The sequence below is a fragment of the Toxotes jaculatrix genome, chromosome 21, assembly GCF_017976425.1.
Source record: "Toxotes jaculatrix isolate fToxJac2 chromosome 21, fToxJac2.pri, whole genome shotgun sequence".
NCBI lineage: Eukaryota > Metazoa > Chordata > Actinopteri > Toxotidae > Toxotes > Toxotes jaculatrix.
In genome coordinates this window covers 2,073,486-2,099,660 of record NC_054414.1, presented here as the reverse complement: position 1 = coordinate 2,099,660, position 26,175 = coordinate 2,073,486, and the positions used below count along the sequence as shown (strand labels likewise).

Genomic DNA, 26,175 nt, shown 5'->3' with positions numbered 1-26,175 from the left:
AAAGCATGTGCCTCTGGTACAGCCTGCAGAGTCCATGCTAACATCCTGATAACATTACCATGCATAGGCTCGGAGCTGATGCTTCGTTAATTGTCACTTGATTTGTATGGTGGGCTGTTGGCTGATGGACTGTGATATAGCTGTTCACAAGATACAAGAAATGTATATTTTGTCTATGTTCAGGACTTTTGACAAATTTGTTTGTGCATTGATTATGTCATGTTAATAAATATCTTCTTTTATTTACAGTCCTGCTCAAAGTTATTGGCACTGCTGAATTTTAAGTACAGTTTAGAATAGCTTCACAAATAAATGGAAATCAAGCAGTTTTGTAGAATCACAATATTTAATAAAACGTCCAGAGTTATTGAACAACAACAAAAATGCTTCCATATAGTCAAATCAAATTTACAGACATAAAACATATGATGGACATAATTATTGGCATCCATTTGTTTTCATCTTCTTTTTCACAACCAAACCAAAATGTCTTTGGAACCTCACAGATTATTTTAGCCACGGCTAAACAAGGCCTTTCTTCTACAGAAATCTCTGCACGAATTTCACTAGAAAGCAGGACCAGAAGAGGATTATCTGCAAGAAATATCTGAAAACTTTGTGCTACAGTTTAATGGGACTGCCCGACACGCATTTGGAGTTGGAGGTGGTGAAAAGCCATAGCTGAGGTTTGAACCTCGTCGTGCTACAGATGTCATTTTATGCCCATTCATCGCTACTGCAAGGAATCACTGGTATCCTCATTGGTGCGAGCGTGTTCAGTCTGATTGGATGTTGTATTATTCCCTGCATTAGAAGTGTCATTGTAAGGTCTATAGGTCAATCACACACCAGATGGCCTCTCTGGCTGAGACTCGTCTTCTGTCAGATGTTGAAAACCCAACTGATTTATTTACTGATTGGATTCCTCCTCTTTATGATGATGATGATGTTGATGTTTAGGTTTTGAGTTTTTGTATTTTCCCCCAGCTTGCTATCAACCTAAGGACGTCTGTGTCCTACAAAAACAGCTAAATGCATATTTTCACATATATCAGCTAATGATGTGTCTGATGTAGTCACTGATCATATGATCAATTTCTATTCTTTAGGGTGACAATTACTGTTTAGTTGTGGACTGGTCTGGTCTCACATTTCATTTGTCCATGTTTTTTCTCTCTCCCACAGGATCCTACTCTTCACCCCTCCAACATCATGTAAATTAGCATATTGTATAGTTTTTACTGTTTTTGTATTTTGTGTACTGGTTTTTTGTAAGTTTACTTCATTTTTTCTTTAGATTGTGATTGTATGATGTCTTTTAATGAGACTATTTGTTTTGAGGTCTTTATTATGTGTGTAAAAGTCCAAATAAACTCTGTTGTGTTTGATATTTCTTAACTGTTTTGCAGACACATTTCCCAATGAGGACTGTTGAATGGATTTGACAGTTTTACTGTGCATGAACTGAAGCAATAAGACATGCCTCATGAACCTTAAACACTAATTAAAGTAAAATCAAGTGAGCTCTTCCTACTGAGAGCTCACTCTGTGTGTATGTGTGGAGCAAAAACATAACTGGAGATTTTGCTGAGTAGTTGTGATGGGAAGGCCACAGGTGACACACACCTTTGAAAGAAATTTAAGTAGGGAGCTTTTGGTAAACTGTTGATACTACTTCATATTGTAACATGGTTATAATGACCATGTTGGAAGACAATTGACAGCAGATTCACTGGTTGACTTTGCTTTTGAACACACCTTATATGACACAGATATATATATATATATATAGAGAGAGAGAGAGAGAGAGAGAGAGAGAGAGAGATCTGAATTTGGATAATGCAAACTATATATATATATATATAAATATGTATATGTATATATATGTATGTATATATATGTATACGTATATATATATATATATATATATGTGTGTTTTATATATATAGTGGGAAAAAAAGTTGTTCTGTTGTTTGTGTTGTTCTGTAGTTCCAGAGAGCAAAGGAAAGCCGAAGTCAAATTCCTTTTTGTTTTTGTGTATATGCATAAATCTGGCCAATAAAACTGATTCTGATTGAAGTCTTTAATACATAAAGCCATGGAGTCAGACTGAAAGTGAACCCCTGGCAACCTGTGACCATTTCAAACACCTGTTCTGTGTTGGACCCCCATTCAGACGTTACTGCTGCTTTATGAGGGCAGTCACCGCAGGTCCCTCCTACCACTTCACCCATTAGTCCCGTCCAATCAGAGTCCAGTTTGAGCCGCGCCAAAATTCAGTCGCACCTGTTGCCCATGCGCTAATCAAACCCATGTGACCGGGGAGGACAGGGCTCAGCCAATAGCAGGACAGAATTTTATGTAGTGCGGCTTATAAGGCGTTGGGGTAACACTTGCTCGATTTTGCTGTGGAATACAGGATACCTTCCTGACGTTCTGTTTTGTCGAAGCTCTTTTTCTGGTTAGTGGAGCGAACTGAACTCGTTACCTGTAGACAGAGGAAGCCTGTGTGTTCATGTTTAGCGGGTTATTTGTTATTGTACTTTCTGGCCCACACAGAACGTTTACAATGCAGAGCTTGAGTTGATTTGTGACCAGAGGCTAACATGTTTGATTATGTGCCGGGTTTCCGCAGGACGAACGAAGGGATCCAGCGGAGCAGCCGAGACCATTTGGGAGAAAGCACCGCGCTTGGCTTCGCTCATCGGCCCTACACTTATGCGCGCGTATGTGTGTGTGAGAGAGATCTGAGTGTTGAAGTGCAGGCTTGTGTCTTTAGCTCGGTTCAGATGGGCTTTGTAACCAGTATAGCTGCTTTGGAGTTTGGGACTGGCCAAGCGTTGGCAAGGCTTAGTTGTGGATTGGCATGCGCCAAAAAAGTGTAACAGACTGAATTTCTAAACGTTATTTTTTGAATAAAAATAAAAAAAAATAAAAATAAAAAAAAATAAATATCCCAGTCCACAAGCATCCTCATTCACAACAGTTCACTTAAATTTTCACGTTATGATTCATGTTCACATTATTGACTGTATCTAAAAATATCAGATTTAAAATTTAAATGAAGATATGAAATAATTCAATATAAAATACAATGACTTAAATTAAATTATTACTTTCTTCCTCTTAGTACTTAATTCTTTCTCTTATTTTAGTATTAAAACTTTTTTCTTGTTCAACTTTGTGTGTTATGGGACTTGTCAGTCCAATTCGTCTGTTTTTTGCACCAACACCACGTCAAATTCCTTGTATGTGTAACATACCTGGCAATAAAGTTTTCTAATTCTGATACTAGGTCATCAAATCAGTGTCAGTTGAGTCTGTCAACTAGGTTGCCTGTAGGGATTTTTAAAGTCCAGCAGGTGTCAGTATTCAGTGACACAGTATGGACACAGTATCAATACAGTTTGGCAATGTGTTGAAACGCTTCATGACGCCTCATCTACCCATCACTAGCAGATAGTGTTGGCAGCATGGGTTGAGTTGCATGTCTTGTTGCCAGGCTTAATTGTGGGTAACTGTTGGTGTGGATGGCCTTGGGGTTAGGTGTAGGGTGTGTGTTCAGCAGTGTGGATGAGGCCATGGCCAGGGTGGGCCCTCAGCTGCACCTTGAAGTGTTGCTGAATGTTGAAAATTCCAGGTTAAATATCCAAAGCCTGTGTGTGTGCATGTGCCTTCTCTGCAGGAAGGATGAGCTGCTCTAGAGAATCATCAGAGGGTAAGAGAAAGCACATAAGTCAACATTGCTCAGTGTTTCTACATTTAAACATGTATTTGTTTGTGTGTGGAGCCCAGGTACGCCCCCTGCTGCCTGTGGAAGTGTTGTAAGATGTTTTAACTTCCAGAGTTTGACTTGCCTAGCACCTGTGGCTAATGTTGAGTGTGTTTCTTTGTGTGTTGTGCAGGATGGAGGAGCTGCTGATCCAGAGAACCATGAGGATGCATGTTGGCCAATATTGCTCAGTGTTTCTACGCTGAAGGATTCATTTGTGTACACTCCCCAGCAACCGTGTGTGTACTGCATCTGAGTGGAAGACCTGGAGAAAAAAACCTCAAGGACTCATCAGTCACAGTGGTCATGTGACTGTCGGCCTGCTGAAGCAGGGATGGAACCACAGGCTGTGTTGTGTAGTTTAGTGTTGTCAGGCTTAGTTGTGGCTATTTGTCACTATATGGATGGCACTGGGGTCAGTGTGGGTTTAGTGTGTGTGAGACATAGTTGCTGCTTGATGGAGAATAAAACTTATGCATGCATTAATGTCTCCTCCTTTCTTTCTGTGTGCGGCTGCTTCTGGCTGAGTGGCCATCCAACTTTGAGGCCATGGACAATGTGGAGCTCAGGTAAGGCCCCTGCTGCAGCTGGAAGTCAAGCAAAATATTACAAGTTCAAGGACTGACTTGATTAGTATCCAAAACCAATGTCTTTGTGTTTTTCAGCAGGAGGGAGGAGCTGAGTGAGAGGACCATTTGAGAGCAGGTGAGCAAGAGCCACATTGTAGTGTTTCTACACTTATGCATGCACTAATTTTAGTGTGTGTGTGTGTGTGTGTGTGTGTGTTGTAGGTGTATGTGGGGTGGAGCCAGTGAAGGTGCTGCTGGTGAGGATAGAGCGCCATCCTGTGGGAGTGAGGGACACACAGTGGCTGTTGTGTGTTGTCAGAGCTCTTTGTGGTAAGTGGATAAAAAAAATGAAAATCAAGGGCTGTTTCAAAGGTGGTTTGTGTGCTGATGCTTCCTGTTTGTGTTTCTCTTGCAGGATGGCAGAGCTTATTTGGAGAGTAATGAGAGACCAGGTGAGACGTTGCCTGTTGGTTAACATTGTTTAGTGTTTCTACACATGCATGCATTCATTTTTGAGAGAGAGCTAGGGTGAGTGTTGGAAGTGCAGGCCTGTCTTCAGCTCAGTTTAGATGGGCTTTGTTCTGTATCCAGGTGCATTGGAGTTTGGGTGTGGCTGAGTATTGTCAGGGCTCAGTTGTGGATGGATTCAGTGTGTGTGAAAAGCATTGAGGTCAGTGTGAGTTTAGAGTCTTTGTTCTTGTGTCAGTATTGTCTGTAGGTGGAAACATATACAGTCCATGACAAAAGTCTTGTCACTCATCCAAGTTGTAGAAAAAACAAATAATAACTTGACTGGAATCAGAAATAGCTTATATGAAAGGCAAAGCTCTTTAGATTATGCCTGTTATACCAAAATAAAGTTTTGTATCATTCATTGAGTTTTACCATTTAATTAGGACAGAAAGGTCAGATTGTGCTTGGACAAAAGTCTTGTCGCATACAAAAATAATGTGCTTTACAAATCATACTTTATTTTGAATACACAAACATGCTACAATAACATCAGAACATAAAGTCATGGTGCCTTGGAAAAAAGAATTAATATCATGTATGACTCCCATGAGCTTGGAGGACTGCATCCATACGTCTCGGCAATGACTCAGATAGCTTATTGATAAAGTCATCTGGAATGGCAAAGAAAACAGTCTTGCAGGACTCCCACAGTTCATCCTCCAAGCCTCCTTCTTCATCTTACCCCAGACATGCTCAATCATGTTCATGTCTGGTGACTGGGCTGGCCAATCCTGGAGCACCTTGACCTGCTTCACTTTCAGGAACTTTGATGAGAAGGAGTGCCATCCTGCTGAAGAATTTGCCCTCTCTTGTGATTTGGAATGTGATGGGCAGCAAGAATTTCTTGATAGTTCAGGCTGTTGATGTTGCCATCCACTCTGCAGATCTCTTGCACACCCTTACTGGATGTAATCCCAAACCATGATTTTTCCTCCACCAAACTTGACTGTTTTCTGGTTGAATCTTGGGTCCATGTGGGTTCCATCAGATCTTCTGCAGTATTTGCAGCTATTGGGATGCAGTTAATGGATAATTCATCAGAAAAATCAACTTTCTGCCACTTTTCCACTGTCCATCCTTTCTGCAAGGTATATGACTTTTCTTTGTTTGGAGTCATCTGTGAGGACTGCCAGAGAGTAAATGTAGTTGTAATAATTTGAGTTTTAGGTCAATTTCTAGACAAATAGTTAATATGTAGATGAAACAGTGCAGGCTGTGCTGTGTGGATGTCAGATTCTCAGGCTTTAAACTGTGAGGTGTTAGATGCACCACTTAGACTTGATAGACTTTTAAAAACTCTGTCCTTTTCTTGTTTAAACAGACCAAACCTATGTTAGAGAGCTGTATGTTTTGGCTGTTGGCCTGTGGTGTCTGGGTGCCATAGTGTAAGAGTTTAAACTGTGAGGTGTTGGATGCAATAGTAAGACTTATAGGTAACCATTAGCTGTACCACTTTGACTTTAGACATGAATTAAATAAGTAGATGTGTGTAATAGTTGGCTTTATATGTCTGACTTGTTTGGTATGACCACATGTATGTTAGAGTTTGGCACTGTGACTTTTAGACTGTGGTGTGTGGACGCCAGGCTGAGTTTAAACCCAGATGTGATAGAGTGACAGATGTTCAGTGTTTTTACACATATCCATTAATGTCTCTCTCTTTCCAGGTGTATGTGGCTGAGTGGGGCTCCAACTTGGATGAGGCCATATCCAGGGTGGAGCTCAGGTACGCCCCCTGCTGAATGTGGAAGTGTAGCAGAATGTTTCAAATAGGTTTGACTGTTTGTACCTGGATCTGATGTATTGTGTGTTTGTCCTGTGCAGGATGGAGGAGCTGATCCAGAGGACCATGAGAAACAAGGTGAGAGAGAGCATGTTGGTCAGTGTTTCTACAGATATGCATGCATTCATTTCTCTGTGTGTGTCTGAGTGTGTGAGCATACACAACACATACAGCTGTTATGTGCCTGGATGGCCTGTGTGCTTTTTTTCCTCTTTCTCCTCCCCTGCCCTGCTTCACAGTGTTCCAGGTGCAGATTGCCTTTTTCCTCTGGTGGCATCAGGCAGTAGAGTAAGTGTGGTGGGTGTTTGTGGACAGGTGAGTTTGGGGGACCCTGTACATTTAGCAGCATGTAGGAATTATTGTTGTATAAACACACTAGGGTTATTGGTTGGTGCCACCCCCCTGTATTTTGTTCTCTTTATCTTTTTAGCGAGCTCAGCCAGGTCTTTTGTTTCCTTTGTTTTCTCAGGTAGTCAGTAATCTAGGCCTGGTTTTATTGGAACTTTTTTTGGTTTTGTTTGGCACAACCACTGGTCCACATCTCCCCCACTTTGTCCATTTTGTTCCATTTTGATGTTTTCAAATAAACTAACTGTAATGATGCCACCTACACTGACTCTGTTCATTTGCTTTGGTTGCTTGTGTTACAGACCTGAAATCCCGAGCTTCCACCAACTAAGGTTGGAACACAAGTGGGGTCTCCTCAGGGATACTTTTTCCCAGGGTCAATACAAACCAACCAAAGAATTTTGAAGAGTCCTTGTAGTTTGGTATTTGTGTAAGAAGGATGTTTGACTTGCAGGACTTCATTGATAATCCTTGCATTGAAAAAGTTCATTCATGATGTAAAGATGATTTGCTTTGTATAACAGCTCATTATGGCATCCCTGTCCAGAAAACTAGTCTTAAAAAGGAAATTCAAAACACAATAGTGGAAAAACTTGCTGAGTTGAAGGTTCTGCTTGTTCCTATTAACCCTGTTTCAGCTGAGTTAGGGGAGGAAGTTGTTGGTCCAAGTGTTTCCTCTCTTTCTGATGGTAAAAGGGAACAGGCTGTACATGATACACCCCGAGGTGCTAGGATTGAGAGTGAAGCTGTTCCAGCCACTTTTCCTCGCTTTGACCCTTTTTCCCCAGGGTCGTCTGGCTCCAGTTCAGATGCAAGGATCAAGGTCACAATCGCTCGTCTCCAGCTGGAAGCACAGGAAAAGGAGAGGGTACGTAGAGCGGATTATGACCTTAGACTACAAGTTTGCAAGTTGGAGATAGAGGCTGAAAAAGAGATTAAGTTACGCCAGCTTGAATTGGAGGCCATGAAAATTTCTTCTGTGCAGATTTCACAAGGGTCTGACAATTCTGTATCTCCACTGGTCCTGACAAAGCCAAGCTTTGATGTGAGTAGGAATATATCCTTGGTGCCCACATTTTGGGAGGCGGAGGTTGACTCCTGTTTTACAGCATTTGAGAGGATTGCTACAGCACTAAAGTGGCCTGAGGAGATGTGGCCTGTCCTGCTTCATTGCAAGCTCATAGGTAAGGCACAGGAGGTTGTGTCTTCCTTGTCGTTAACAGATAGCTTGTGTTATAATGTGCTTAAAGAATCCATACTGCGTGCTTATGAGCTGCTTCCAGAGGCCTACAGACAGAGATTCAGGAACCATAGAAGGTCCAGTGGGCAAACCTTTGTTGAATTTGCATGAGAAAAGGGAATTCTCTTTGATAAATGGTGTGCTTCTAGTAATGTCACAAATGATTTGGAATCTCTTTGTCAGCTAATGTTGTTGGAAGACTTTAAGAATTCATTGCCAGAGAAAATGCTGGTATTCTTAAATCAACAGAAGGTTAACACTTTGTAAAAGCAGCTGTGCTGGCTGATGAATTTGTGTTGACGCACACAAAAATGAGTTTTTATCTTCTCGCCCAGACAAAGTTCCTATGTCACGCCCAGCGGGGTCTAGTTCTGGTCTCCCTCCTGTTGAAAAGGTTGAAAAGGCTAGGGGTCCATGGTCACCTCCCCGTGTACATCCTGAGTGCTTCTACTGTCAGAAAAAAGCTCACTTCATAGCTGATTGCCTATCACTAAAGCATAAACAACCCTCTAATCTCCAACAGCATGAGGCTGTCGGACGTCCACGTCCACACAGCAGTTGAGGACAACAAGCCTGACCCCTGTTTTAAGCCTTTCATTTCTGAGGGCTTTGTTTCATTAAGTGGGGATCCAAAAGATCAGCAGCCAGTAAAAATCCTGACACACAGGTGGATCCCAGTCCATTATCCATGAAGGCATTTTATCTTTGTCACCTATGTCATATTGTGGCTTGAGTGCAGCTGTTCAGGGTGTGGGGATGAAATTTGTCTCTGCTCCATTGCATAATATACATCTTCAGTCTCCTCTGGTCAGTGGGCTCTTTAAAGTTGCAGTCCTTCCAGCTTTACCAGTAAAAGGGATTGACTTTATTTTGTGGAATGATTTAGCTGGGGGTAAGGTTGTGCCTGATTGATTCAAGCCCAGGGACAGACGTTGCCCAAGAATACCCTGAGATCTTCCCAGCATGTGTGGTTACCAGGGCCCCATCGAGGAATAATGACCTTGACCCGTCTGATTCTTTCCTAGTCACAGGGCAGTCCCCTGACAGCCACTTTACTGAGGCAGAGAGCCAGCCTGATCAGTCAGTGTCACCTCTCTCCACCTGAAAAGAGTTTATTTCAGCCCAAAACACTGATATAACTCTCTCAAAATGTCTCTCTTCTGTTGTTGAGCAGGAAGAGGCTCAGAAAAAGAAAGTGGCTTACCTTCTTGACGGTGGCTTGTTGATGCGTCGCTGATGCTGGTGAGGACTGGAGCGTGACCTTACAGGTTGTTGTCCCTACAGTCTACCACACACAGGTACTCTCTTTAGCTCATGACCACTCTTGGTCAGGACACATGGGCATTACAAAAACTTATCACAGAGTCCTTAAACATTTCTTTTGGTCAGGACTCAAGTCTGATGTTAACTATTGTCGTTCCTGCCATGTATACCAGGTTGTTGGCAAACCAAACCAGGTGATCCCCCTGCTCCCTTGCATCCCATTCCAGTGACAGGTGAGCCGTTTGATAAAGTCCTCACTGATTGTGTGGGTCCACTGCCAAAAACTAAAGCATTTTTTTATTGTTTTTTTTTGTTCCTTTGTGTTCAGCAGGTGCCTGCATCTGGCTGAGTGGGACAGAGCTGATCCAGAGGACCCTTTGAGACCAGGTGCATGAAGGCCACATTGTGCAGTGTTTCTACCAGTATGCATGCATCCATGACTGAGTGAGAGAATGTTTGTATTAAAATCAGAAAGAAGGAAGTGCCTGCTTTTGTCTTTAATGCACTTTAGATGGGACTTAGATTAGTTTGGGGGGGCACTGGGGTCCAACTAGGTTTAGAGTAGGGGTGTGCCCGATTCATAGATTAATCGTGACGCGACACTTGACGATTCAGAATCGATTCATAAATGTTCAAAAATCTTTTAATAACGGAAGGAAAATGCAGCGGTCGGAACGAAAAAAAAGTAGCGCGTGCCCCCCGGACATATTATAGGGCCCTATGATTTGCGCGATCACTGAATCGCGGAATTGGATTAAAATCTATGAATATATTAAATCTGAATCTATTTTTAACGCGGAATTTGACATAATTTGAGTGCAGTGCTGTTTTCGTGTGGAAGAGGAACGTGTGTCAGGGGAAAACTGCACGGAGGGAAGCAAATCTGGGTGGCACAACAGACTAAGCCCCTCCCCCTTCAAAACAATTCAAGCATGGCGAAGCGGTTGACTACGGTTCTGTGTTTGTCGGTGAAAAAACTGCGAAACTCGGCGCAAACTGCTCGGCTCTGTACTAAGGGGTTAGCATCGAGTGTTGCATATTCTGTCAACACTGTTGACTGGAAACGTAAGAATACGCGCAGTGACCGGATAGTGTCCAAAATCCTTATGAGAAACAATCTGACTGACATTCACATACAATAAGATTTAAAAGGATTACTTTCTGGACATGTAAATCAAGATATCAGATTGTAATAGAAGTGGAAATATTGTCAATTTCCTTTCCCTGTTTTTTCTTTTCTTTTTTAACAGATATTTTTTTCCTGTACATGTTCATAATAAAATAATCAAATCAGAATCATGTCAGTACAGCCACATAATATATATTTTTAGTATTATTATTATTGTTTTTAGAGAGATAAACGTGTTTTACTTCAATGAATAGATATGTAAAAATATACATTATTTTACAAGTAACTGAGAAAAGAAACATTCTATGTGGGAAAAAAAAGATTAATCGAGATGCATCGATAATCGGGGAATAATCGAATCGTAGCACTGTGAATCGTAATCGAATTGTGAGGTGACTGAGATGGCACACCCCTAGTTTAGAGTGTATGTTTGCTATTTCCAGGCTGTTGCACCAGTGTTGGTATGTGGAAGCACATTATGCAGTTGTGATCCGGACACAACTGTATATGTGTGGAAGCCCATCAGCAGGTAGTGTTGGAAGCACAGGCTGTGTTGTGTAGTTTAGTGTTGTCAGGCTTAGTTGTGGCTATTTGTCACTATATGGATGGCACTGGGGTCAGTGTGGGTTTAGTGTGTGTGAGACATAGTTGCTGCTTGATGGAGAATAAAACTTATGCATGCATTAATGTCTCCTCCTTTCTTTCTGTGTGCGGCTGCTTGTGGCTGAGTGGCCATCCAACTTTGAGGCCATGGGCAATGTGGAGCTCAGGTAAGGCCCCTGCTGCAGCTGGAAGTCAAGCAAAATATTACAAGTTCAAGGACTGACTTGATTAGTATCCAAAACCAATGTCTTTGTGTTTTTCAGCAGGAGGGAGGAGCTGAGTGAGAGGACCATTTGAGACCAGGTGAGCAAGAGCCACATTGTAGTGTTTCTACACTTATGCATGCACTAATTTTAGTGTGTGAGTGTGTGTTGTAGGTGTATGTGAGGTGGAGCCAGTGAAGGTGCTGCTGGTGAGGAAAGAGCGCCATCATGTGGGAGTGAGGGACACACTGCAATTGTTTGTGTGTTGTCAGAGCTCTTTGTGGTAAGTGGATTTAAAAAAAAGAAAATTAAGGGCTGTTTCAAAGGTGGTTTGTGTGCTGATGCTTCCTGTTTGTGTTTCTCTTGCAGGATGGCAGAGCTTATTTGGAGGGTCATGATAGACCAGGTGAGACGTTGCCTGTTGGTTAACATTGTTTAGTGTTTCTACACATGCATGCATGTATTCATTTCTGTGTGTGTGTGTGTGAGAGAGAGAGAGTGAGTGCTAGGGTGAGTGATGGAAGTGCAGGCCTGTCTTCAGCTCAGTTTAGATGGGCTTTGTTCTGTATCCAGGTGTATTGGAGTTTGGGTCTGGCTGAGTATTGTCAGGGCTCAGTTGTGGATGGATTCAGTGTGTGTGAAAAGCATTGAGGTCGGTGTAGGTTTAGAGTCTTTGTTTGTGTCAGTGTCGTCTGTAGGTGGAAACATACAGACATTTATCTGTTTTAGAGCTGGTTTGGGCTTTTTAGGCAGAGCTATAAATTCAGCTTCTTCCTTATTACTTAAAGCTTTTTTTTTTTTTTACATTTTAATTATTGTCACTTTATTTATGACCAATGACTTATGACTAATAGGTATGAATTTTATGCATTTATTTATTCAGACATGTTTATCCTCTCTATTATATTGTATTAAGCGGCTCTCTTGCTTACTATATATATCTGAGTGTGTATATGCACTCATTTATGCAGGAGATGCTACGTTGTGTGTGGAGACACCTGGTTGGTGTCTTAAAGGGAGAGTCTCAGACACTGTGCTACACTTCCAGCCTTTTACACACTCTACCATTGACTGGTGTAGCCCACGGCAACATTTGGGCCATAAAAAGCCAGAAACCCTCATTATGCCCATAGACATGGAAACCATTTTATAGACTTGTTGCTGAGTGGACAGTATGTGTCTAATTTGCAGATATTGTGTGTGTATGTGTAGGTGCTGTGTTGTGTGGACAAACAGGGTATCCTGTCGTGGCCTAACCCCAGTCCAGAGACCGTGCTGTTCTTCAGCGGACGGGTCGAACCACCTCACAACAGCCAGGATGATCTCAGAGACGACCTGTCCGTCAACTCCTACTGCCGAATGGAGACGGATGACGACAGGGATGAGGTGTGTGTTTGTGTTTTCTCTGGCACCTTTTAGCCTCAGCAGCAGCCCCAATTCACCACCTGATAAGGCACAGTGTTGTATCCACTCCTGACTAACTGTGACTGCTGTACAGGCCCAGGAGGGGCAGGCTCTGCTCTGTCTACCGGCAGAGTCCTCCACCCAGCTGGGGGAGGGGCCCGAGCCGAGCGAGACCTCACACGACACCATTCGCTCATCTGACACGGTCCGGCTTCGGCGTTCCTGCCAGCCCGCACACAGTCGCACCAAACACCACTCTGGATCCAACGTGAGCTTCAGCCACGACACTGAGGGAGGCGAGGACGACCAGGCCCAGGTAAAGCTTAGACCTGAAACTGTACCAGCCGTTGTGAAAATAGGAAACATGCTATTGATTCAGTAAGCTGATGTAACTTTACTATTCCTGCTATGTTGTGATGGTGTTGGTCTTTTCATTTCTGTCCCATTTGTCTCCAGGACTTTGCAATGGGCTGCCCAGAGGCGGAGGCAGAGGACTTTGTGTGTGACTACCACCTGGAGATGCTGAGCCTGTCACAGGACCAGCAGAACCCAACCAGCATCCAGTTTGATCATCTCTCCTGGTGGTTCATCTCACACCAGTCCACAAAACCAGCCACCGCCCTCTGGTGACACATCCTCCCCCCTATGCATCCAACAAGTGCAGAGATCTCAGAGCTTCTGTAGGTGGCAGGTCAGAATCCTGTACCTGAAGTCTGAGGTGGACAGGGTAAAGGGGACAGGACAGTCCCCTGTGGAGCTCCCATCAGCAGTGGCTGTAAGCAGCAGCAGGTTGTAGCAATCACAATCATAGGTTTAACCAGCTGAGACTCAGCGTCTGTCCCACTCCTCACCAGATGATGGCAGTGATGTGCAGAGTTGTTGTTGGCCAGTAAAGACATTCAGCCATTTCCCAATGTTTAGGTGTTTCACTGTAGGCAGAGGCTCCGGGTTGGTGTGAAACATCATTTAAACTGATCATCAGTATCAGATGATGTGCTGTTTGTGGGAAGAAAGAGAAGTTTTCAGAACCAAATTAGATCATGTCTTATTATCTATTACCCTCATCTTTTCCTTTGTGTGTCTGTTTGTGTTTGTGTGTCAGGATTCACTCCCGGTGCAAGGGAGCTGTTCAAACAGGAGAACCACTTGGCTCTGTACCAGCTGCCATCTGGAGAGAAAACCAAGGAGTTAACCTCCCGCCACCTTCATTACTTCACCAAACGCCAGCCTCCCATGTCCCACCTCATCTCTCTGTTCGTACCAGACTCCTCCTCCAGTAAGTCTATACACACTTCAGTCAACCTGTGTCGTTCTACTGCTCTGTTTTCTTTTATTTGACAGTTTTTAATGAAAAGAGCTGATTTTTTTTTTCTTATATGTACTTGGTGTGTTTTGCTGTGTTACTTGTCCTTTGTCTGTCTCTTCACCAAATAGATGAGCAAGTTAAAAAAAAAGGTGTTCATGTGTATTTTCATGTCTGCTAATGTTATTCTCACTGTCTTTCTCTAACCTCTCTGTTGTAGATAACATCCAGATGCTGTCACATGGCTCGGCTGACCTCATCCTGGAAGCCTGCACTGACTTCTGGGATGGAACTGATATCTACCCCCTGTCGGGCTCAGACAGGTGCCGTCACACTGATCGCTCTTCTGTGGCTGTAAATCTTGAGTCAGACACAAGTATCAAAGTTTCATAAGCACAGCACAGGTGATATCATCCATATCTACACTCAGCTGCCACTTTATTATCCATGAAGCTCATCATGTTCAGGTTTTCTTCAAACTGTTTTAGAGACATGTTGTCTGGTCAAAATCAGGTGCCACATTTAAAGACTCAGTGTGGATGGGTCCAGATAACAAACCTCGTTTGCCACGTGCTCTTTTCCTCTGTTATGCTAAACTGTCCCATGGGAGAGACCACGTGGGCAAAGGGGGAATGTGTGCTGCTGTTAATTCATCATGGTACACACGTGCTTTTTCAACTTTTGCACAGGACTTTTGCAGGAAATGCATCATTTGTGCAGCCAACAATGCATCAGGGGCTCTTCATATGCCACCTGCTGGTCATCCACCTCCTGACAATCCCTTTGAACATTTAATGATGGATTTCATTGAACTAACACCAAGTGAAGGGAAAAGATACTGTCATGACATGTTCAGCAAATGGGTTGAAGTTTTCCCCTCTTCCAAACAGGATGCTGGAGCTGTGGCTAAAGCACTGCTAACTGAAATTATTCCTAGGTGGGGAATTCCTTCAGTCATCAGCAGTGACAATGGACCAGGTTTTGTCAACCAAGCCCTGAAAGAAGTGTCAGACTATCTTGGGTTTGACAGACGTCATCATTGTTCATATCATCCACAGAGTGCAGGTGCTGTTGAAAGAGAAAATGGCACCATTAAAGCAAAACTTGCTAAATGTTGTGATGAAACTGGTCTTTCGTGGGTTAAAGCACTTCCACTGGTGCTTTTCCACATGCACACTCGAATAAGAAACAAATATGACTTGAGTCCATTTGAAATCTTGTTTGGCAGACCCCCTCAGACAGGTGTAGGTCCAGTTACACCCTCCCCTTACCACAGGTGCATGTGATGATGCTATGTTGAGATACTGTGCCAACTTGTCTACGACCTTGTCAGCATTACATTCACAGGTGAAAAGTGCCCTGCCATCTGCAGCCACAGCAGTCCTCCACAACTTACAGCCTGGAGATTGGGTTCTCATCAAAGACCACAGACGCCATCACTGGAAACAAAGGAGGCCACATAAATTCTTTAGACCCAGAATAATGGTCTAGGGAAAACTGACTCATCCAGACGCTGAGGAAGACAACTGGGGTGCACGCCGTGCGCTGCCCCTAACCTGCAGCTGCGGTGGAACCGTCTGCAATATAAGAGTGAGGGGTGAAAGAGCGCCCTCCTCCACCAGTAGCATGCCAAGCTCCAACCAAGTGACTACAGAGTAAAGCTCTGTGTCACCAACAAGAGCAACAATGTAAGGTCTATTGATAGGTCAGTCACACACCAGATGGCCTCTCTGGCTGAGACTTGTGATGATGATGATATTGATGTTTTGACTGTTTGTATTTTTCCCAGCTTGCTATCAACCTAAGGACGTCTGTGTCCTACAGAAACAGCTAAATGCATATTTTAACATTTAGCAGCTAATGATGTGTTTACTTAAACCCAAAGGAATGTAGTCACTGATCATATGATCAATTTGTATATACTTTGGTGTGGCCATTTTATGGCCAAAGGGGGAATTGTAATGTCAATTTATCATATAACCATATACTCTTTTATCAAGCATTCGTATATTCTCATGAACTCGTATATTCAATTCTGGGTGAAGTACATATAACATGACCTGTAGTGGCCTAATGTACTTTGTTTACTGTACTTTGTGAAGACACCTGTTATGTCTCCGGTGTCTCCGAGCACAACTTACAACTTACCTCTGTTATTTGACCTTCAGATTATTTTGTCTCCCTGCCATCCTTGCCATGCTGGTATGTGAGAAACAGGCATAAGTACTCTTGGAACTTGTAACCTGGGGTCAGACCTCTGTAGCATTTGATGCTGCGTGAGCTCTGTCCTTTCTGCACAAATGGGTTACTCTGTAAACCTTATTTTATAATAAAGCATCAAAAGACAATAACTGTCTAAAGAATTCTATTTCACTTCTCAAAAGGAGGAAAGTATTTTTCCACCACATATACGTTGGATTTCCGACTGTGATTGGTTCACACAGTTAACGTGGACCCTCAGCAGCAGACGTCTGTATCACTGTTTTTTCAATCAGACCAGCCGTCTGTGTGGTGCTGTCATTATTTCAGATGGACATGAATTGAACATTGCTCCTGTGTACATGTGGGTTGGTGGTATTTCTTGCTAGTGCATTCATTTAGAACTAAATACCAGCTGTTTTTACACATATGGAAAGTCATTGTTGTCAGTGCTGGATTAGCCTTGTGGGGCAAAAATGAGCCTTGGGGCCCCAAGTGATCAATTTTATTTATTTCCAAAAAATGTTTTACATCCCAATATATAACCACATTGAAATATAAATTTATATATATATTGTAATGTTATTCTTTTTTTTTTTTTTAAACTTTTATTACGCTGGCATCAAATGACGTTCACATATTACATGTCCTAAGTTTACCTGAGGTTTTAAAATATTTCCCCCCTAAAAGAAATAATTGTCACTGTGGATTTTCTCCATATCACTCACAGCTGTTTCTAAACAAACCTGTAGTCCATCAAGTGATGGACACCATGAACCTGGGCATTTGGGGGACGCTGAAGTTCTGAGGTCTGTCCAGCCTGGACTGTTTTCTCCATTGTTTTTGCTGGGGATTTGGAGGGTCTAACCTCTGTGGGTTTCACAACTAAAAACAAACTCTTCATTGATATTTAACAGGGTGATTCCAGGGTTCAGCATTTCCCCAGCAGAATTGAATCTCTGGTAGTGTGGAGGTTTTGGAACTAAATCCAAATGCTTGTTGCAACATTCAAATTTACAGACAATATAAGTGAATGGTTAACTCCATGTATTTATTTATTTATTTATTTATTTATTTTTAACGGTTTGTGGTGGGGAGACTTGGACTTCTGACCTCAGCCCTGTTTAGCCTGTGTACTGGCTTTTGTGTGTGTGTGTCTGCTTCAGTTATTCCACGGCTACAAACGCTCTCTACAGTCACACCTTTAAAGTGGGGCTGTATGTGAATAGGTACTATTAGATTTTCTGCTTTTACAGCACTGAAGTACTCATGATCACTTTGTGGCTGAAACTACTGAAGATGGTTGTTAGACAAACATTACAATGCAAGAGAACATTTCTCATTTCATTTTTTCTTTGCCCTGTTTTCTTCTTTATTGCTTTACATCATGACAAACATATGTGCTATGCTGCATGAAGAAGACCCAGGTGAATGCTCTGTCTTAATCAGTGTACTTGTTATCTATAGTTCTACTGTTTTATTCACTACACAGCATGGATACTTCACACTGTGTGTTAAAGCATGTGCCTCTGGTACAGCCTGCAGAGTCCATGCTAACATCCTGATAACATTACCATGCATAGGCTCGGAGCTGATGCCTCGTTAATTGTCACTTGATTTGTATGGTGGGCTGTTGGCTGATGGACTGTGATATAGCTGTTCACAAGATACAAGAAATGTATATTTTGGATTTTTTGAAAGTGTCTATGTTCAGGACTTTTGACAAATTTGTTTGTGTATTGATTATGTCATGTTAATAAATATCTTCTTTTATTTACAGTCCTGCTCAAAGTTATTGGCACTGCTGAATTTTAAGTACAGTTTAGAATAGCTTCACAAATAAATGGAAATCAAGCAGTTTTGTAGAATCACAATATTTAATAAAACGTCCAGAGTTATTGAACAACAACAAAAATGCTTCCATATAGTCAAATCAAATTTACAGACATAAAACATATGATGGACATAATTATTGGCATCCATTTGTTTTCATCTTCTTTTTCACAACCAAACCAAAATGTCTTTGGAACCTCAGATTATTTTAGCCACGGCTAAACAAGGCCTTTCTTCTACAGAAATCAGAAAGCGGGACCAGAAGAGGATTTTCTGCAAGAAATATCTGAAAAGTTTGTGCTGCAGTTTAATGGGACTGTCCGACACGCATTTGGAGTTGGAGGTGGTGAAAGCCATAGCTGAGGTTTGAACCTCGTCGTGCTACAGATGTCATTTTATGCCCATTCATTGCTACTGCAAGGAATCACTGGTATCCTTATTGGTGCGAGCGTGTTCAGTCTGATTGGATGTTGTATTATTCCCTGCATTAGAAGTGTCACTGTAAGGTCTATAGGTCAATCACACACCAGATGGCCTCTCTGGCTGAGACTCGTCTTCTGTCAGATGTTGAAAACCCAACTGATTTATTTACTGATTGGATTCCTCCTCTTTATGATGATGATGATGATGATGATGATGTTGATGTTTAGGTTTTGAGTTTTTGTATTTTCCCCCAGCTTGCTATCAACCTAAGGACGTCTGTGTCCTACAAAAACAGCTAAATGCATATTTTCACATATATCAGCTAATGATGTGTCTGATGTAGTCACTGATCATATGATCAGTTTGTATTCTTTAGTGTGACAATTACTGTTTAGTTGTGGACTGGTCTGGTCTAACATTTCATTTGTCCATGTTTTTTCTCTCTCCCACAGGATCCTACTCTTCACCCCTCCAACATCATGTAAATTTGTATATTGTATAGTTTTTACTGTTTTTGTATTTTGTGTACTGGTTTTTTATAAGTTTACTTTCTTTTTTCTTTAGATTGTGATTGTATGATGTCTTTTAATGAGACTTTATTTGTTTTGAGGTCTTTATTATGTGTGTAAAAGTCCAAATAAACTCTGTTGTGTTTGATATTTCTTAACTGTTTTGCAGACACATTTCCCAATGAGGACTGTTGAATGGATTTGACAGTTTTACTGTGCATGTACTGAAACAATAAGACATGCCTCATGAACCTTAAACACTAATAAAAGTCAAATCAAGTGAGCTCTTCCTACTGAGAGCTCACTCTGTGTGTATGTGTGGAGCAAAAACATAACTGGAGATTTTGCTGAGTAGTTGTGATGGGAAGGCCACAGGTGACACACACCTTTGAAGGAAATTTAAGTAGGGAGCTTTTGGTAAACTGTTGATACTACTTCATATTGTAACATGGTTATAATGACCATGTTGGAAGACAATTGACAGCAGAGTCACTGGTTGACTTTGTTTGAACACACCTTATATGACACAGATATATATATATATAAATAGAGAGAGAGAGAGAGAGATCTGAATCTGGATAATGCAAACTATATATATATATACAGATACAGATATATAGATATATAGATATATCTATATGTATGTATGTATATATATGGAAAAAAAGTTCTTCTTTTGTTTATGTTGTTCTGTAGTTCCAGAGAGCAAAGGAAAGCCGAAGTCAAATTCCTTTTTTGTTTTTGTGTGTATGCATAAATCTGGCCAATAAAACTGATTCTGATTGAAGTCTTTAATACATAAAGCCATGGAGTCAGACTGAAAGTGAACCTCTGGCAACCTGTGATCATTCCAAACACCTGTGTTGAACTCCCATTCAGACGTTACTGCTGCTTTATGAGGGCAGTCACCGCAGGTCCCTCCTACCACTTCACCCATTAGTCCCGTCCAATCAGAGTCCAGTTTGAGCCGCGCCAAAACTCAGTCGCACCTGTTGCCCATGCGCTAATCAAACCCATGTGACCGGGGAGGAGAGGGCTCAGCCAATAGCAGGGCAGAATTTTATGTAGTGCGGCTTATAAGGCGTTGGGGTAACGTTTGCTCGATTTTGCTGTGGAATACAGGATACCTTCCTGACGTTCTGTTTTGTTGAAGCTCTTTTTCTGGTTAGTGGAGCGAACTGAACTCGTTACCTGTAGACAGAGGAAGCCTGTGTGTTCATGTTTAGCAGGTTATTTGTTATTGTACTTTCTGGTGCACAGTGAAAGCTGTGGCTGAGAGCAGAGAGACGATTCAGGTCTAGTGGAGCTGGAACTTCGGCGTGAGCCCGAGACAGGAGGTTCACGTGTCCGGAGCAGTCCAGAGGAAAAATGGCGGACGTGGAGGCCAGGTAAGGCCCACACAGAACGTTTAAAATGCAGAGCTTGAGTTGATTTGTGACCAGAGGCTAACATGTTTGATTATGTGCCGGGTTTCCGCAGGACGGACGAAGGTATTCAGCGGAGCAGCCGAGACCATTTGGGAGAAAGCACCGCGCTTGGCTTCGCTCATCGGCTCTACACTTATGCGCGCGTATGTGTGTGTGAGAGAGATCTGAGTGTTGAAGTGCAGGCTTGTGTCTTTAGCTCGGTTCAGATGGGCTTTGTAACCAGTATAGCTGCTTTGGAGTTTGGGACTGGCCAAGTGTTGGCAAGGCTTAGTTGTGGATTGGCATGTGCCAAAAAAGTGTAACAGACTGAATTTCTAAACGTTATTTTTTGAATAAAAATTAAAAAATAAATAAAATAAAAAACAAAATCCCAGTCCACAAGCATCCTCATTCACAACACGTTCACTTAGATTTTCACGTTATGATACATTTTCACATTATTTATTGATTGTATCTAACAATATCAAAGATTTTATATTTAAATGAAGATATGAAATAATGCAATATAAAATACAATGACTTAAATTATATTACTTTATTCCTCTTAGTACTTCTTTCTTCTTTCTCTTATTTTAGTATTAAAACTTTTTTCTTCAACTTTGTGTGTTATGGGACTTGTCGGTCCAATTCGTCTGTTTTTTGCACCAACACCACGTCAAATTCCTTGTATGTGTAACATACCTGGCAATAAAGTTTTCTGATTCTGATACTAGGTCATCAAATCAGTGTCAGTTGAGTCTGTCAACTAGGTTGCCTGTAGGGATTTTTAAAGTCCGGCAGGTGTCAGTGTTCAGTGACACAGTATCAATACAGTTTGACAATGTGTCGAAACGCTTCATGACGCCTCATCTACCCATCACTAGCAGATAGTGTTTGCAGCATGGGTTGAGCTGCATGTCTTGTTGCCAGGCTTAATTGTGGGTAACTGTCAGTGTGGATGGCCCTGGGTTAGGTGTTGGGTGTGTGTTCAGCAGTGTGGATGAGGCCATGGCCAGTGTGGGCCCTCAGCTGCACCTTGAAGTGTTGCTGAATGTTGAAAATTCCAGGTTAAATATCCAAAGCCTGTGTGTGCATGTGCCTTCTCTGCAGGAAGGATGAGCTGCTCTAGAGAATCATCAGAGGGTAAGAGAAAGCACATAAGTCAACATTGCTCAGTGTTTCTACATTTAAACATGTATTTGTTTGTGTGTGGAGCCCAGGTACGCCCCCTGCTGCACGTGGAAGTATTGTAAGATGTTTTAACTTCCAGAGTTTGACTTGCCTAGCACCTGTGGCTAATGTTGAGTGTGTTTCTTTGTGTGTTGTGCAGGATGGAGGAGCTGCTGATCCAGAGAACCATGAGGATGAATGTTGGCCAATACTGCTCAGTGTTTCTACACTGAAGGATTCATTTGTGTACACTCCCCAGCAATAGTGTGTGTACTGCATCTGAGTGGAAGACCTGGAGAAAAAAACCTCAAGGACTCATCAGTCAGAGTGGTCATGTGACTGTCGACCTGCTGAAGCAGGGATGGAACCACTGTGTGTGGAAACACAGGCTGTGTTGTGTAGTTTAGTGTTGTCAGGCTTAGTTGTGGCTATTTGTCACTATATGGATGGCACTGGGGTCAGTGTGGGTTTAGTGTGTGTGAGACATAGTTGCTGCTTGATGGAGAATAAAACTTATGCATGCATTAATGTCTCCTCCTTTCTTTCTGTGTGCAGCTGCTTCTGGCTGAGTGGCCATCCAACTTTGAGGCCATGGACAATGTGGAGCTCAGGTAAGGCCCCTGCTGCAGCTGGAAGTCAAGCAAAATATTACAAGTTCAAGGACTGACTTGATTAGTATCCAAAACCAATGTCTTTGTGTTTTTCAGCAGGAGGGAGGAGCTGAGTGAGAGGACCATTTGAGACCAGGTGAGAAAGAGCCACATTGTAGTGTTTCTACACTTATGCATGCACTAATTTTAGTGTGTGAGTGAGAGAGAGAGAGAGAGAGAGAGAGAGAGAGTGTGTTGTAGGTGTATGTGGGGTGGAGCCAGTGAAGGTGCTGCTGGTGAGGATAGAGCGCCATCCTGTGGGAGTGAGGGACACACTGTGGCTGTTGTGTGTTGTCAGAGCTCTTTGTGGTAAGTGGATTAGAAAAAGAAAATCAAGGGTGTAATGTCAATTTATCATATAACCATATACTCTTTTATCAAGCATTCGTATATTCCCATGAACTCGTATATTCAATTCTGGGTGAAGTACATATAACATGACCTGTAGTGGCCTAATGTACTTTGTTTACTGTACTTTGTGAAGACACCTGTTATGTCTCCGGTGTCTCCGAGCACAACTTACAACTTATCTCTATTATTTGACCTTCAGATTATTTTGTCTCCCTGCCATCCTTGCCATGCTGGTATGTGAGAAACAGGCATAAGTACTCTTGGAACTTGTAACCTGGGGTCAGACCTCTGTAGCATTTGATGCTGCGTGAGCTCTGTCCTTTCTGCACAAATGGATTACTCTGTAAACCTTATTTTAGAATAAAGCATCAAAAGACAATAACTGTCTAAAGAATTCTATTTCACTTCTCAAAAGGAGGAAAGTATTTTTCCACCACAAACTTGGCGACGAGGATGGGATTGGACGTGTGATCTGGACTCTGTTGGAAAGACAGAAAGCCGGCTGCAAAGAAAGATTCCTCCCTGTGGGTGAGAAGCTGTCCTCAGACGGAGCCCGGTCATCGCTCCAGTCCCGAAGGATTTAAAGGGAAAGAATCACACACGGTGAGAAGTGTCTTGATGTTGCTTGTGAAAGTTTGCAGAGTTAATCAGGGAATTAAACCGGTATATCTCACATAAGCACTTGCAGACAGATGTGTCTTGGTTATTATTGTAGTATTTGAGGATTTCTGGTGTATCTGCTGGAGACAGTGGAGCAGTTTATTCTGTGAATACAAGAGACAAAATAATCAGAGATAAAGGATGGGTAAAAGTCAGAGTAAGGTGAAGTCCAAAGTGGAGCCAACTCCCAAAATCCTCCCACCAATAATAAAACTGATGATGGAGAAAAATCCTGGAAGCATGAATCAGTTCAAACTATGGGTTGATTTGGGGTTTCCAGGAAACGGCAGCTTTAGCCTGAGACAATTGGATCAATTGAAGACATGTTTGGAGGCAAAAGGAAAAAAAAAGTGCAGAGCAGCATGCAGCGTTGTCCAAACGTAAACCAGAGAAGCATGAACAGTTTAAAGCAGACTGGAAGGCATATAGCATGTGGAGAAAAGAAGCAGAGGAGAGGGAAAGAAGGAGAAGATTAAGAGCACAGACACAAAAAGAGGACAAAAAACCTGAACACACTAACACATTGTATCCTTCTTTGTCCGAGGTACGAAAATCACAAAATCCATTCCGGCTGGATCCCGACCTGGACTCCGCCCCCCCTCCTTACGCCCCTGTCCCAGGAGACGGCATCGGAGAGGCAGCTGGGGAAGATGGTCCCGACAGCGGCCCCACGGCACCAGAGCCTGAATCAACCTTCCAAAAGGAGGATTCAGTTAAATCAAAGACATCCATTCCATCTCTGCCTTCACCCATACGACAATCAGACAGGCTGAAGGGGAAAGCATTGAAGGCCCAACAAGGAGGAGTGGGGGCTTTTCCAATGCTGGAGGCAGCTGGAGCCTCAGGTCCAATACTGGTATTCAGACCTTGGACTGATGAAGACGTTGCAGAAGCCATGGCCCATGTCTGCAGCCCAGTTGACAATTTGACTCAGTTCCAGAGACAGTTGTTGCACTTTGTTAAAGAATACAGACCCACAATGACAGAACTGAGACAGCTGATCAGCAAAATGTTGAAACATGACTTTCATAAGATCTCCGACTTCTTCACAGATGCCAGAATGGCTCCACGACTGACCGAACCTGACTGGCAAGCTGAGAGCAATGTGCACTTCAAAACTGCAGTGACTGAACTGATCAATGCATGTAAAACAGATTTTCCTATGAGAATGAATCTGTCAAACATCACCTCCCTGTCACAGGGATCCACTGAGTCATGCAGCGCTTTCCTGGCGCGTCTCACTGCTGCTTTTGACATACACAGTGGACTGACGAGGGGGGAGATGGGAGTAAACCCGATTCAACCTTATGAGGTCCACCTGAAAGAACATTTTCTGGGACGTATGAAACCAGAAATAGCAGCTGGAAGACCTGCATCTCGTGGAAAACAGGATGTCTACAGGACATACTGCAATATGCTGAACATGCAGAAGATCAACTGCATGAAAAAGAGCAGAAGAAACTGGAAGAAGCTCAGCTGACTATGTATCAAGCCATGACAGGGCTGACCGACAGAGGCAGGAGCAGAGGACATGGCAGAAGACGTGGACGAAGACGAGGCAGAGGTGCTCCGGGTAGCCAAAGACCACCATATGATCCAGATGTTTGTTATTTGTGTGGCCAGCAAGGACACTGGCGTAAAGACTGTCCCAAAGCCCAAAATGGGAACGACAAGCCTTCTTTTCCTCCATCAGACTGAGGGCGGGAGGCGGGGGGGGCGGACGCCAGTGACGGACCAGTCAACACACACACAACACAATATGGGGTGAGTCTCAATTTTTAAATGATCATGAAAAAGTACTGTTTGCTATCCAGTACATTGAAGCTAAGGTTAATGCATGCAAAGCTGACTGTCTCTCTTTCACTATGTATTGTGAGAATAAACCAGGATACAAAAAGTTACCTCAATTAACACTGATAATAGCTGGACAATCAGTTACATTCCTGGTGGATTCAGGTGCAACGTTGTGTGTTTTGAAATCAACAGCGTTACTAAAACCTCCAAAGAAAAGTGGTAGAAGGTGCAGGACTGTGGGAGCAGGGGGAATTCCCATGATGGAGCCCTACACCAAGCCATTGTCATGTACCTTAGATGATTCCACTGTTAACCATTCATTTTTGCTGTCAGATCACTGTCCAGTTCATTTAATGGGCAGGGATCTTATGTGTCATTTTGGCATAATCCTAACTTCAAGTCCCTCTGCTGTATGTTTATGAGTGGTTTCTGCTGTCGGGTGTAGGTTCAGTCTCATCACAACTCACTTCATTTGTACACACACATTGCACAGACGCAACTGATTACATGTCACCTGATTCACTACACTGCACAGCACATGTTTCAGAAGGGCCAGATGAAAGGTTGGAGAACGTTTGGAACAGAAAGCCACTTGAAGTGGAGAAATTGAATATGACATGTATTTATTGGACAAAGAAGCTGCTGCTGTCTCTGTCTCTGTCTCTCATTCACAAGATGAACTGCTTGATGGTGCGTCTCCACACGTGTCTCTGGCGAAACCTGCCCACTGGACATGGCAGGAAATGGGACCATGGCTCCGCAGACAACAGACCCTCTCTGATTTCAGGCCCATGAATGGGGATCCCAGAACACTGTACAGTGAAAGGGCTGATGTATAGAAAACAAATTGCGATTTGTGCAAGATTTGCAAGCAGTAAATGCTGCAATACATCCGCGGGCGCCCCAAGTTTCAAATCCACATACAATTCTGTCATTAATTCCACCTAATGCTGCTCATTTCTCTGTCATTGATCTCACAAATGCTTTTTTCTCCGTTCCCGTTCATCCAGACAGTCAATTCTGGTTTGCGTTTTCTTTTGATGGTAAGGG

At 42.7% G+C, this 26,175-nt stretch overlaps 1 protein-coding gene and 3 long non-coding RNA genes across 4 annotated transcripts in view; 2 read left to right on the top strand and 2 right to left on the bottom strand.

Moving 5' to 3' along the window:
- Positions 1-5,273, bottom strand: part of LOC121201071 — a 247,432-nt gene extending 242,159 nt beyond the window's left edge. The window contains exons 1-2 of the long non-coding RNA XR_005896592.1: positions 5,192-5,273; positions 3,117-3,132 (exon numbers count right to left, since the gene is read on the bottom strand). This is a non-coding gene — a long non-coding RNA (uncharacterized LOC121201071). The remainder of the gene's footprint in view (positions 1-3,116; positions 3,133-5,191) is intronic.
- The window catches only part of LOC121175582 (transmembrane protein 94-like), an 847,517-nt gene that overhangs the window by 683,779 nt on the left and 137,563 nt on the right, over positions 1-26,175 (bottom strand). The window lies entirely within an intron of this gene.
- Positions 6,676-9,712, top strand: LOC121201066. Its single transcript, XR_005896588.1, has 5 exons — positions 6,676-6,715; positions 6,877-6,925; positions 7,774-7,853; positions 9,400-9,523; positions 9,662-9,712. It is a non-coding gene; the product is annotated as an uncharacterized LOC121201066 (long non-coding RNA).
- Positions 13,492-14,534, top strand: LOC121201063. The gene is made up of 3 exons (XR_005896585.1): positions 13,492-13,602; positions 13,930-14,103; positions 14,351-14,534. It is a non-coding gene; the product is annotated as an uncharacterized LOC121201063 (long non-coding RNA).